Source organism: Topomyia yanbarensis, chromosome 3 (genome assembly GCF_030247195.1).
Source record: "Topomyia yanbarensis strain Yona2022 chromosome 3, ASM3024719v1, whole genome shotgun sequence".
NCBI lineage: Eukaryota > Metazoa > Arthropoda > Insecta > Diptera > Culicidae > Topomyia > Topomyia yanbarensis.
In genome coordinates this window covers 241,530,258-241,544,343 of record NC_080672.1, presented here as the reverse complement: position 1 = coordinate 241,544,343, position 14,086 = coordinate 241,530,258, and the positions used below count along the sequence as shown (strand labels likewise).

Below are 14,086 nucleotides of genomic sequence, written 5' to 3'. Positions count from 1 at the left end.
GTCTCGTGTAGGGTCCGCTTATTAGTTACGACATCGTTTTTGTTTTCGCGTGTTGTTCTACGGAAACGAATTGTCTTTCGTCCTCAGTAAGTACATTTAATCAATGTAAAAAACGTCAAGTGAGTTGTTTCTTACGTAAAAATTAATGTTGAACACGAGTATTGTGTTGATTTTTTGATATTTTTGTTTTTGAAAAATATTCGGACATCAACATAGAACATACGCTGCCAACAGGAGGAAAAGCATGCTTGACGATAGACGAACCATGTACTAAAATTTATAAAGGGTTGGAGATACAGGAACCAACCATACTCGTGAACGTAAATCATTCTCGTTGCTTCCAAATAGCCTGCAAAAACTTGGGCGTTTTCTTTTGCTTTGCTATTGATAACGGCGAGAATGATACGCAATCATTCAAACCCGTGATCTCGCAAACTGCATTCAGCAAAAACTGTTCTTGCCGTGTTGCCATAATTAGAATTGCCTCCACTGGGTAATGGCTCATTAATTCGAAGGCCCAATCTTTCCTTCAACGATTTGTCATCTTTCCAACACGCCACGTTGGTGTTTCCTTCTCAAAACGTTGTCATCGATTTCTTAACATTTCCTTTCGGTCATGCCCATATGATTCTGCCTAGCTCTAGTTTTCCGTTCTAAGTTTACGAATGATTAACTCTATAATACCTATCAGTTCATCAATTTTCACATCTTTCGTTTCTCTTATTCATAAATTTTCCGAAAATAGCTAACAAAGTTGATACTGTAAATTAAGATATGTGTGACTAGTATGGTTAGCCAAACATCACACTACGTTTTCCGCTGTTCAGATGGATTGAAACACGACTACATTGGAAACAACAACTCAATGGGCCCTTTGCCACACCGGGCAGTTTTATTTGAGATTTTGTTTATCTATCTGATCTTATTTTAAAAATAGTTGCTAGATTACACTGACAGTTTTACTTTTAATGCTACAAATAGTAATCTTATTCTCAATATTCAAACTAAAATAAAATGAGTTAAACAAAAATGACCTATGAGATTGTTTCATAACACATACTATCAATTGTGGTCTTTCAAATGCAAAAAGAAGAAATCAATTTCACTTGCTCCATTTTGAGATATCAACATTTGAAAAGGTTGTGTTTTTTGCTAAAAATGCTCATAACTTTTGAACTCAATGAGCTATCTCAAATCTGTCTATATAAATACTATTCATCTTAATAAGCTCTAAAAGTTTTGTGAAGACACTATTGACGGAAAAAATTATTTAAAAAGTTATAATGAAAAAACTGTTACAAATATGACTTATTCAGCAAATTTACTTGAAAAAGAATGTACTACTGCGGTCTTATGCGGAACCGGTGCTGTTGGACCAGGACACACGCCGTTAATTCGGGGCGTCCATAGATGACGCCGGAATTGGAAAAGGGAACCGAGTGCTTCAGGGCCCGATGCACAGTGGCTGGAGGCTGGCCAAAACCTCAAAAATTTATATTTGAAATATTGATATTTTATATTTTTCCTTAATTTCTCATGTATTGAATGACGTATATTCAAAATTTTATGATCATTGGATAAGAACACGATTTTTAACATGAGTTTAAAGGTAGCAAAGTCCGGACTTTTTAATGATTTTCATTTCCGAAACCACCATTGATCTGTTCACTTCAAATGCATGTTGCTCTTTTGATTTTGGTCCGATTTTAGCAAAACTTATTTCATTGTGTAGAGGAACGAAAGAACTTGGATAGTGAATAAAATACATTTGGTAAATTTGCTTGGAACTATGACTTTTTCGTTTAAATATTTTTGAGGTGGCCAGATCAAAAATACTTTCTTCACTAATATATTCTGTAAAAATTTCGGAATCATTTCGGAACGGTCACATAATATACATTCTATGGGAAATAACCTCTACTTTTCGAATATCATGGACTCGTTCTGCGCCTAGGTGCGCCAAAAGGTTTAAGGAGATTTTGAAGCTTTGTTGCTGATATGGAGGCGCATGGTGTTTTGTCTAAAATATTTAGACAATCTACAGTAAACCAACGCGTTATACAATGTATTTAAAGAAATGATCTTCATTTTTTATGGTATTGCTGACATTGGTGAACAGTAACGGAAAATCTATCATGAAAACGGGATCATAGTTATAAGAAAGGTTCAATGACACTGTATGGAAAAATGCATTTAATATTATACGACTACTGACATCAAAAATAAGCTCAGCACCTCAAAATTAGCTTAAATTGAGATTTTCAGCCAAATTAGGTAATATTCGAGGTTTTGTCCGTCTTTTGTTTGAAGACCCGCCACTGTGCGATGTTAGGTGTAGTGATGGTCATTCCTATTCCCGGGAGTCCATTCGACCGGTTGTTTGATTGTCGATTCGCAGGGTTGCCAGACGACGGGAGGTTGACGTATGGCGTTCGTTCTGGATGGTTCTGTGGTTGATTTTCGACACGTGGTGTTGCAGACGAAGTCGAAATGGCACGGTGCTCCGCCCGTTCTATGGTCCTACGAAGGATTAATCTCCAGATGGCAATCTAAAGCCAAGAATAAAAGGCCCTCTGGGGACCTACCCAGAGGTATTAGCAACATAATCATACAACCATGTGGTAACCGCTACCAAATTCACGTCTACTTTTTATAAACAAATTTTACCTTTTTTCCGGTATTTTAATTGGTTTGTGAACCGTCTTCAAATGCTTCCGATTTCACTTTCGTATTACTAGATATAAATTAATTACTCTAAGTCAAAACCACATTTTATTCTAACATTTTATAGCTACATTTTTTTAATTTTTATCATTAAATTCGCTGACACGATATTTTCATTTATTTATTTTTTACTCTTGACTCTCTATTTACTGTAACTAAACAAAAAACATTAAATTAATAAACCTACACCACATTTTAGTAGCTAACACAAAATTACTTTAATAAACTTAAACACTCCGCGCGCACTTCTAATTTCGTTAGAGGTCAGATACGAAAAGAAGGATCAGTGTCTGGAGCTGAGCCTAGAACGGTATCCTGTTTGTAAGTCGGCACCGGAGATGAACCGAACACCTCCGAAGTTTGACAGCTCGGCTATATCCGCCTGCTAACTCTTTTTCTGGTTGCTCTACCCGTGGAGTGTGGCGGCGGCTAAATGAGACAGGTACCGCTGTAAACAAGTACTGTGTAACGATATGTGGATACCATTTGGGTGGCAGTGGAGCTCGTAGCAGGAAAAGGCAGAGTTGGATTTGGATACTGGGAGGACAAAATATTGAACCGCTCAAGGATTGTTATTTATTGTGGCGGAGCCATCAATTACTCATCGTAACCGGCGGTTACAATGCCCCATCGTTTTCTGCCGAAAATTTAAAGAATTGTATTTTTTCGACTAATAGGGTAATAATGATTTGGTAAGATTCTTATCTGGAAATTGATTAGCATAACTATCTAATTAACTTCAGAAATAGTGGTTTGTGATTCTCTAGTAGTTATCTGTGTCCATCCTTCCCTCAGTGAAGGAGGCAAGAACTCATGAGTGTATATCTACATACCAACACATGCGAATGTGTTGAGAACTGTCAACATTTCATTTTCAATCGGTTATTTACATTCGACATCATTTTTTCCGCGTGGTCAAATCGTGAGATTGGATTTCAGCAAAAGTTAGTTATTTTACGTTTTCTATTCAACGATTGGTCTATCAATTGTGTCTATCCACCAGAAAGCTTCCGCGCGCGCTGATTACAGTGGAGTTTCGATGCAGTAATCGGGTTTCCTGACACTAAACGGTTTATTCGTCTCCACTGAAAGGAAAAATTCTGCTGGAGTCTACTTTTGATAAACCTATGTATGGAGCGATCGAAGTAATTTGTTGATTTAACTTTGTCCCTTTCTTAATACAAACAGGTGCAAACCCACTGATGTCCGGACCATCAATGGATATGGAGTCTATGTTCAAAACTTCAGTTTTGAAGATGTGCTTCCTTTTAGGATTCGGGTTTCAGATCCGTGACGGAAAATACTCCGATTGGTTTCCCATCCGCATCTGCCAACTCGTAAGAACTGGTGCCAATTCTGGCCAAAATTTTGCATGGCACATATAGTGCATCAAGTTTAGCGTTGTATGCGTCCCCCGCCGAGGATTGGCGGAAATTCCTTTTGAAAACCCGTTGGCCTATGGAATACACCGGCGCTGAATTTTTACAACGAAGGTTATAAGTATTTATATTCTTATTGTGAGCGTTCTTCAAATTTTTCACTACTATGGAATAAATTTTTTGATCTATTTCCCTTTTCCTTTCCACCCGTTCCTCCTCCGACATGTCTTCCTTGTCCCTATCCATCCTGTGCTCTCCTCCTTTCCCTACTATTTCGTGTCCGAACAGAATGCGATATGGGGAGTATCCGGTGGCAAAATGGGGAGTGCTATTCAAACAGAATTCGATCTCGGACACTCGCGTGTCCCAAAGTCGCTGATCTTGCTTTACGTATGACCGAATGCACGAGTTAATCATTCGGTTCAATCGTTCGATTGGGTTAGATTGGCTGTGGTGCCTGGAATTAGTCCAATGCTGTATGCCGTATTTGGTTATAAGAGATTGGAATTCTTTTGAGAGAAATGTACTCGCATTGTCCGAGATTAAGTATTCGGGGACAGAGTAACGCATAAACCAAGCTTCTTCTAGGATTTTAGTAACTTGCGGTGCGGAGATTCGTTTTACCGGTACTAGGAGACACCACTTCGAAAACAGATCCATAATTACCAGGAGATGCGCATTAGGGCATCGCAAAAAAAAATTTTTTTGAATTCTCAAAGGCCCCCCCTCTCATATTGTGACAAATGTCAAAGTAAGCTCAGATGCCAAATTTCACATCATTTGGACAATTCTAGACCCCCGCCCACTTCGATTGAAATTTTCGAAATTGGTGCTATGGGAAAATGAGGAGGAAAAATATGTTAAATGCTACAACTTTTGAAGTAGCAATCAGAAAATTACAATTTACAATCTCTTTTTAAAGGAAATAACCTTAGTATTGGAATGAAGATATTCCTGTTCCTAGGAAAATACGGGACTCAACCTTACTATGTGCGTTATCAATTGAGCTAAACTGAAGCATTCTCAGTGCCCATATTTGCATTGGTGGGGGCCCGAACATCCAAGGGTATGCCCCAGCCTGCATACCCTACCCCAGCGGCGAGAAAAAAGAAAAATATTGGTTATAAGTTTGACGAATGCACGTGCATAAAGCGTCAATATCCGAGAGATCGTTCTCCTCTTCAGCGATTTCCATAATGCGTATAACGCGCGCGAAACAATGAACCAATCGCGTTTTTAAGCTTTCTTTCGTCCCTTCATGTCGTTTATAATTTCCGAGAAAATCTTTGATTTCCTTAACTCTAGTATCAATTATTGAAATTTCCGCGTCGACAATGGTATCTAATCTATTGAAATCTAAATCCGCACGACCGTGTTCTTTTTCTACTTTGATTCGCTGTCTTAAACGTCTGGCGAGAGCAGCGCGTGTTTCCGTTTCGGTAAACTCGATTCCCCGAATTGCTAGTTCATGTTCGATTTCTTCCCTGACTAAGTGGTGGACTAAAAGACTTATATTGCATGTCGAATTCTACGTCCATTTTGTAAATGAAAGTTGAACAGTTCTACTACAACAAAATCTGCCTCGTTGGGAGGATGAAGCGAAATCTAAATCAGCGTACTGATTTTTACCTCCCCGCGTGGGATGGAGAAATTTTATTTGAAAAGTGGGGTTTTTGAAGTTGGGCGCCAATATGTTACCTCGAGCTACTGGGGGTGGGAAAAGTATGCTTACTTGTGGTGAAAATGGATGCCACACACCATCAGGTACACTCATTTAGAGGGTGACCCATTTGCATCCGGCAATGGCACAGAGAATGCAACCAGACGAAGACCAGCAAACGGGTGTACTTACGTGGGGGATGCTCAAAAGCTACGACCTGCTAAATCTTTTCGACCGACAACCAAAGACGAGGGCTGGCGATTCTTTTCGAGTCTGAAACCCGAGCAAGAGGGAAACGTGGTGCAAATTTGCTAATTCAAGGCTCAGTGCTTATACAGTACAATTCTCACTGGTTTGAAAACATCTTAACTCTATTTATTAACTAAATTGCCCTAAGTGACGTCACTTGCTACTTGCGGTTTTTATCGGTTGTAGACGGAAACTGGCAGGATCATCTGTCAGCGTTGCATGCATGCCGAGTGGATCTTGACGGTAGCGGTTGCTGTTTAGTGGCGGCGATATACGGCGGTCTTATGCGGAACCGGTGCTGTTGGACCAGGACACACGCCGTTAATTGGGGGCGTCCATAGATGACGCCGGAATTGGAAAAGGGAACCGAGTGCTTCAGGGCCCGATGTTAGGTGTAGTGATGGTCATTCCTATTCCCGGGAGTCCATTCGACCGGTTGTTTGATTGCCGATTCGCAGGGTTGCCAGACGACGGGAGGTTGACGTGTGGCGTTCGTTCTGGATGGTTCTGTGGTTGATTTTCGACACGTGGTGTTGCAGACGAAGTCGAAATGGCACGGTGCTCCGCCCGTTCTATCGTCCTACGAAGGATTAATCCCCATATGGCAAACTAGAGCCAAGAATAAAAGGCCCTCTGGGGACCTACCCAGAGGTATTAGCAACATAATCATACAACCATGTGGTAACCGCTACCAAATTCACGTCTACTTTTTATAAACAAATTTTACCTTTTTTCCGGTATTTTAATTGGTTTGTGAACCGTCTTCAAATGCTTCCGATTTCACTTTCGTACTACTAGATATACATTAATGTAACAAAGGTTTGGCTATCACCCAAAACAGACAGAGAATGCATAATAATCCCAAAATATATGTTCAATAGCAAGGACTAATAAGGGGAGGTGAGAATTAATAGTGTGCAGGCTTACCCGATAATGCTGACGTCATCAGAGACCGCGGTCGATCTTCACTGGGGCTGTTGTGGTTGTGTGTCGCTGCCGAACTGGATCATGCGGCGGCCAATTAGAAGAATCGTGATGCTCTTTTTTACCTCCTTCCATCCAATCACTCTTGCGAATTGTTTTTTTTTTTGGTGTATGCAACAGGGCTTTTCCCGCGCGACCTTACCGCACTTGCACGCACTGTGAACGATGAGCCTTTCGTCGACGAGCGATTTCCGCCTTCTCCTGGCATGGTCCAAAATCCTTCAGCAAACCACCATAGCCGACAATCGCCCCTTTTCTTTTTGCTTTCACTGTCGTCAAAGAGCGATTGAAACAAGGCGAATTCCACCGATAACGGACCGTGACAACGGCGGTGGCCAGTCTAAGTCGAATCCGAACTAGGATTGACACGCCTGATTGATCCCACGACGCTGGGTGCGATTAACTGCCACCGCGAAATGACGCCCAAACAGCTCACAAACGGCACACCAATACCGCCAGTGAATCCTGGCTAAACATTGCGAATCCGCCAACTAAAGTTTGGCTATAAGTCTCCGGGTAAGTCCTTGTCTCCAACTCGAAACCTTCGTTTGCAACGGCAAAACATTAAATAAACTCTTAACCTATTATTAGGGATAAATATGTTAGAATTAAAACTTAAGACTAATACTGAAACTAAGGACTTATAATGTGGTAGATTATTTGGTTTGTTCAGACTGACAGCTGCGTAGGAAAGGAGGTATTTAGTCTCCCAAATCGATATGAGTCCAGTGATAGGGTTTTACCGCGCCCAGAATCGCGTTTCTTTTGGTTGATTTCATATCGACCCCCACTACAACTGTCTAATGGATCCGATTTACGGATCGTGACTGTGCTGGATCTAACAGGCTGTCGACACCAATCCAGGATTAATGATCTTCCGTTTCACGTCTTCGTTCTGTGCTTGTAGCTGGTGTTGCTCATAGCTTACTTACTTATCCGATTCTCTGTTCCGTCAGCGTCTGGATTCTTACTGTATCAGTTTCTCTCGCTCTGACAAACGGCTGGCTTGCGGAGGTTTGCGTATCGTGGACTCTCGTGCTTCGATTTCTCCCTTCTCGAGAACGGCAAACGCTGTGTAAGCAGCTGGAGTTGGCAGGTTGTGAGGAGGGTTGGGTGCTTGGCTTCGTTCTGCTTGAATCCCCTGCTCTGAGCGGTGTATGTCCGTTGGTGATTCCGCTTCGCCACGGTCTGCTGTGCTCAATTGTGGTCCTGGTTTTCTCTGCTCCATCCACTGCATGGTTTTGCTTGCTCCGAAGACGGCTCGTGCGCTTGCGCCAGTGACTGAGGTCCATCTTGGTTTTATGTGTCACCATGAAGCAGCTTACTTTTGAGATTGACTTCCGCTACGTCTGAGGAGTCCCGAGAGGTCCGCCTTCGTCGACCTACACTTCTGTGCAACGGCTCAAGGTTTTCCCGAGGCTCTCTCTCCAAAAGTTCCGTCTCTAGTTTGCGGTTACCTGCTTTCCTTCCTATTGCGCTCGCGCGGTCTGTCGTTCCGAAATGGCGCGCCTGTTTTACGCTTCTGCTTTCTCGACATGCGTTTTCTCTTGAATTGCTAACGGCGTGCCCGCTGAAGGCTTCTACTTCCGACGTGCGTTTTCTCCCGGTTCGCTAACGGCTTGCCTGCTGAAGGCTTCAGCTTCCGACGTGCGTTTTCTCCCGATTCGCTAACGGCTTGCCTGCTGAAGGCTTCTGTTTCCGACGTGCGTTTTCTCCCGATTTGCTGACGGCTTGCCTGCTGAAGGCTTCTGTCCTCGTTGGGGGAAGTCCTGTCCCGTCCCTCACGTCACGACAGCTCCATGCTGCGACTGCGAGTTGTCATGGGCCTTCCTAGACAGCTCTTCGAATCCAAATGACGCTGGCTGGTGTGCCATGGTGTGGAGGTAGTTTGAAAAAGTTATTGCTCGCCACACCATGACAGGGCACGATTTGTCCCGATCGGCTAACGGTGTTTTTTGGAGCATGATGCTCGTGGTTAGCAGGTTGTAGCCTGCCGACATAGCTGAGTAAATTTTCTCTAATCCGCCTTAATGTCCTTTGCGTGATACCTGCCTCTCTTTCCTGTGGCTACGTCTTATAGAGTGTACAAGTTGACGCCCAGGACGTCTTTGACTATCGCTGGAACGAACTTGGGATCAAGTTTGCGCTTCACGTGGTTTACTTTCGACGACAGTCCGAAGGTTCTACGCCATACCAAATCTCCCGGTTTGAATGCTACTGTTCGTGTTCGAAGATTGTATCTCTGCTTCGCCTTTTCGTGATTGTTCCTGATGCGTCGCAGTACGAATTCCTGTACCCGCCGAACCGTTGACAGTCGCATATCCTGTGCTACCTTGGGGTCGTCTGGGGTGTTGAGACTTTGTTGCACGTAGAGATCTGTGTGAAGTATTAGGTCCCTTCCAAAGTTGGCGAAATGCGGACTTACTCCGGTCGCATCATGTTTCGCACCGTTGATGGCCGCCGTGATTGCTGGAAGCTGTGAATCCCACTCTCGATGATCTCCTTCTAGCAATGCTCGAATGCAGGTGATTAGTACTCTGTTGACCCGCTCTGCATTGTTTTCCATTGGGCAGTAGTAAGCCGTCTTCATATGCACGATGTTGTGCCGAGCAAGCAGTGACTTGAACTCCAACGACTCGAACTGTTTTCCATTGTCCGATAAAGCTATTCTGGGACGCGAAAACTTCAAGAAGACTTCCTGCTCCAGAAACTGAACCATCTTTGCAGCGTCCGCGTTTTTCATTGGATGTGCGACGACGTATTTCGTGATCCAATCTACGACTACTAGCATGACTGTGTTTCCCTGCTTCGAGCGTGTGAACGGACCAACGAAGTCCATTGATATTAACTCCCAGAGCATTTTAACCGGCTTCAAGTTTCCCATCTGTGGCATCATCTTTGAGTTTGGTGCTTTGCTTGCCTTGCAGGTTTGGCAGCTCTTGACGTAGTTGCTTACCTCCTCCCGCATCTTCAGCCAGTGAAAATGGGCTTGAAGTTTCTGAAGAGTTCTGTGGAAACCCAAGTGTGCTGCTGTAGGTGAGTCATGGAACTTGCCTATTAACCCACGTCGTTCTTCGAATGGTACCACCTTTTTCCACAAGTGGATCGCATTTCCATCTTCGTCCTTGCTTAGACAGTTCTTGTACAGCTCGTTGTTCGCTAACCTGAAGTCCGGGAAACGATCGCCTTCCTTCTGCACTTTATCCTTTAGCTGCATGTACCATGAATCAGTGGAGTTCGCACCGTCGAAGGTCACCGATGCCACTATCCGTGATAGTGCGTCCTACGTTGATGCTTCCCTTCCGGTACTTGATCTCGAGGTCGAACGCGTTTAAACGTAACAACCACCGGCTCATGAGGGATGTCGGATTTTTCATCGATCGCAGATAGCTGAGTGCGGCGTGGTCGCAAAAAACTGTAAACTTCACTCCTTCTATGTACCCTCGGAACTTCTCGATGGCGCGGATGACCGCCAGACATTCCCGTTCCGTTACCGAATACTTCCGTTCCGAAGACGATAGCTTCTGTGAAAAATAGCAAATCGGGTGTTCTTCTCCGTCAGTCTCCTGCGTCAGTACGGCTCCAATCGCAACATCGCAGGCAATAGCAAATGGCATTGTATAGTCAGGCATTGCCAACACCGGGGCTGATACCAACGCTGCTTTGAGCTTTAGGAATGCTTCGTCTGCTTGCTTACTCCATCGAAACTTATTCTTTGTCTTCGTCAGTTCCGTTATTGGTACTGCCAGTCGAGAGAAATCTGCTATAAAATGTCGGTACCAATTGCACATGCCGAGAAACCGTTGCACCTCCTTCCGGTTCGTTGGAGCTGAGAATTTCACGATGCTCTCGATCTTTTCTTCGTCGACTTTCCATCCGCTCTTATTCAAAATGTACCCCAGATATCTGATTTCTCGACGACAGAACTTGGATTTCTCTGGCGATATCGTCAACTTTGTTCTTCGTAGACGCCTCGCTACTTCTTCCAACAGCTTGATGTGTTCGTCGAACGTTTTGGAGCAGATTACGATGTCGTCCAGGTAGTAAAATACGTATGGTTCCATGTCTGCGAACAAGTGTATCATCAGTCGCGCGAGAGCTTGACTCGCTGTACAAAGTCCTTGAACTGGAAGTGTCCTCGTGATGGAAACGTAAATGCTGTCAACGGCCTAGATGCCTCCTGCAACGGTAACTGCCAGAACGCATCCTTGAGATCGATTGACGAAATATACTCACAGCCGCCGAGATTGTTGATGATCGACGAGATTTGCGTAATAGGGTATCCTTCGTTCACCATCACCGAGTTTAAGTGGCGGGCGTCCAGACAGACCCGGTATTTCCCAGTTTTCTTCTTAACCGCTACCAGTGGGTTGTTCCACGGAGAAAATAGAACTTCTTCTATGACATCCAGAGCGAGCATCCTGTCGATCTCGTGGTTCACTTCTTCTAGCACATACGGAGACATTGGATAGTGTCGCTGCCTGCGTGGTGGTGCGTCTCCTACGTCCATCCGGTGCTCATATAATGTTGTCCTGCCCAGCCTTCCTTCCGCTGTTGGGAACTTCGCAAGCGTTTCCTTAAGCTGTCTGTGTTGTGCTGCGCTCAGGACTTTCATCGGCTCATCCTCGTTCAGCTGTGTCTCCTCCAGCTCCGTTTCCAGACTGCAGCATGTTGCTTTGACTCCGAACTTATCCCAAAAGTTCATGCCCAGGATCAGGCAATCCGGAATTGTCGGAACCAATAGCAGTGGGACGGTCTCGTTCCGGTTGTTATAAACTATCGGCACTCGAACGAAGTGTGAAATTTTCTGTTGCTTGCCGTCCGCTGTTTTGATGCCTCCAATCACGACTCCTTTGCGCAGACTTAGTTGTTCGACGATCTTTACATTGTTGCCACCTAGCAGTGAGCAGTTCGCCCCGCTATCTAGCAGCGCTGTCATTTCTTTGCCCAGTATGCTAATGATTGCATGTGGGCGATTGTCTAGTCCGGGATTAATGATGATTGTATTTATTTATCCTAGTTTGGTGATATCGGAGGGGTTTTCTATTGGTTGCGGATTCATTACCCTCTATTGTAGATTCCCCGCGGTGGCGTTTCCCGCATCTGTCCGACACGTGATTCAGCTGCGTAGAGAGTATCCCTTTCGTCCACAACGATAGCAGAAAAGAATTGCCTGTGGTTTTGCACAGTCCATGAAACGATGTCCTTCCTCATCGCAGTTCCAGCAGATCATCCCCGTCCGTCTCTGGTCTATCGGTTCTAGTCTGTGTTCCACCACTCTGCCTTGCTCGCCTCGTGTTGAGCTGTGCGGAGCTTGCAACTCTCGAGAGTGGTGCTGCGCAGGCGGAGGCTGCTTTCTCTGTATTTGGTTGCTGTACTGACGCTGTGTCTGCTGCGTGAGTGGTTGTGGCGCGTATTGACTGTGCTGCTGTGCGACGTTTGCCTTCTCCAAATTTTGTGTTGACGTAAATGTTGGTCTAGCGTTCCTCGTCGTGAACTGTATCTTCAGCGCGATGACTTGCTCCGTAAGCTGGTCTATCTTCAGCACCCAGTATCCGTCATCATGTTGCGAGTGTGCTCCTTTTTCATTGAGCGAGGAATTTTGCCCATCGACTAATCCGCCTGCCAAGTTTTCCTCCAGCTCTACTGTGTGTACCCTACCGAACCGTGGTTGATGCTGCATTGCCGGTGCTGGTCTTGGTGCAACAGTGGGTGTTGCGAAACTAGGCTCTAAAAGCGCACTGTGCGGAATTGGAACCCTGCGTTGCCTGTTCCGAAGCATCCTCGTTTCATCGTAGCTGGTGCAGATCTCCACCATTTTCTGTATAGTGTGTGGTCTGGCTGCGGTCACGATCGCTGCATAATCGGCATTCATGTTTTTCTTTACGATGAAAAACTTCTCTTCCTCGCACATCGGTGGCGTAACGAATCGAAATAGTGCTGCGATGTCTCGATAATATTTCGAAAATGCCTCGTTAGGTCCTTGGACTCGGAAGCAAGCCTCAAGGCGCAAAATCTGTGAATATCCGCTGGGTAGGAATTCCTTCCGTATCTCTCGTGCGTACCAATCCAAAGCATCTTCCTGTAACAGATGTTTGATCGATGCCAATAAGGTATCGTCGTTCATCCCTTCCGATCTAGCGAATGTTTCAACTCGGTCCATGAATATGTTCAGCGACGTTGTGTCCTTCTCTCCCCGAAACTTGAATGGCCAGTTGTGTACAGCTTTTGTTGTGCGCCTATCGTCGCCCCGATCGCTCGCCGGTCTGTTAGTAGATGATGCAGTAAATTATCGCGCAGCTGGTCGTACTCTTCCCATACGTTCCTGTTTCATCTCGTGCCGCTCGCTGTTCCTGCTCGGTCGTTTCGTCCCGATCTGCGTTTATTTTCGATCGAATTCCAGCCGGCTCTCTCCTCTTCTTGCTGATCCTCGAAGCGTGAATTGTCCCACCGCTCGTGATTGTGAAAACTTCTGGGAATCGGTGGAATGTCCAGTGGTGGAGGCGTGTAATGGGACTCTGTCGTGTCCCGTACGTGATTACTGTTGAAGCGTCTGCCGGTGAATTCCAATTCGAGTGCACCTTGTCTTCGGCTCGCAGATAGTAACGAACTGGATGCCGGAAGCGTTGTATGTTGACTGCTTCTTCTGCTGTGTTCTCTCGACGCGTCCGGTCCGGTCGCCCTGGCGCCATCATCGTCTTGCGTTGGATCGTTCTCATCCGCTAGCAGCTGCCGATTGGATTTTGGCACTGCCCCTCCAGCACTTCCATAACCTGCCACACTCACTGGATTGGTTAAAGCACTGTTCACGTCACTGATTAACACTCTGACAAGCGCGTCGAGCGATCTGTGCGCGTCTGCTAGGAAACCCGGCGGCTTGAGACATGCCAACCTATTCCTATAATGTACGAGTCGCGACCGTAATTGACTTAAATTTTGCTTGTCGGTGCTCTGAAGAGCAGGTCCGACAGCTTTCTGTAGCTCATAAATCGCTATCTGACAGGATTCTATATTTACAGTTGGACTCATAACGTGATCCGAACTCTTGTGAAAAATGTTTCGGGTCCGGTCATCTTGAACAGCGGCCCTC

At 45.0% G+C, this 14,086-nt stretch overlaps 1 protein-coding gene across 19 annotated transcripts in view; it reads left to right on the top strand.

The window, feature by feature from the left end:
* Positions 1 to 14,086, top strand: part of LOC131689361 (cell adhesion molecule Dscam2) — a 1,607,414-nt gene that overhangs the window by 771,878 nt on the left and 821,450 nt on the right. The gene's annotated exons all lie outside the window — the stretch shown is intronic.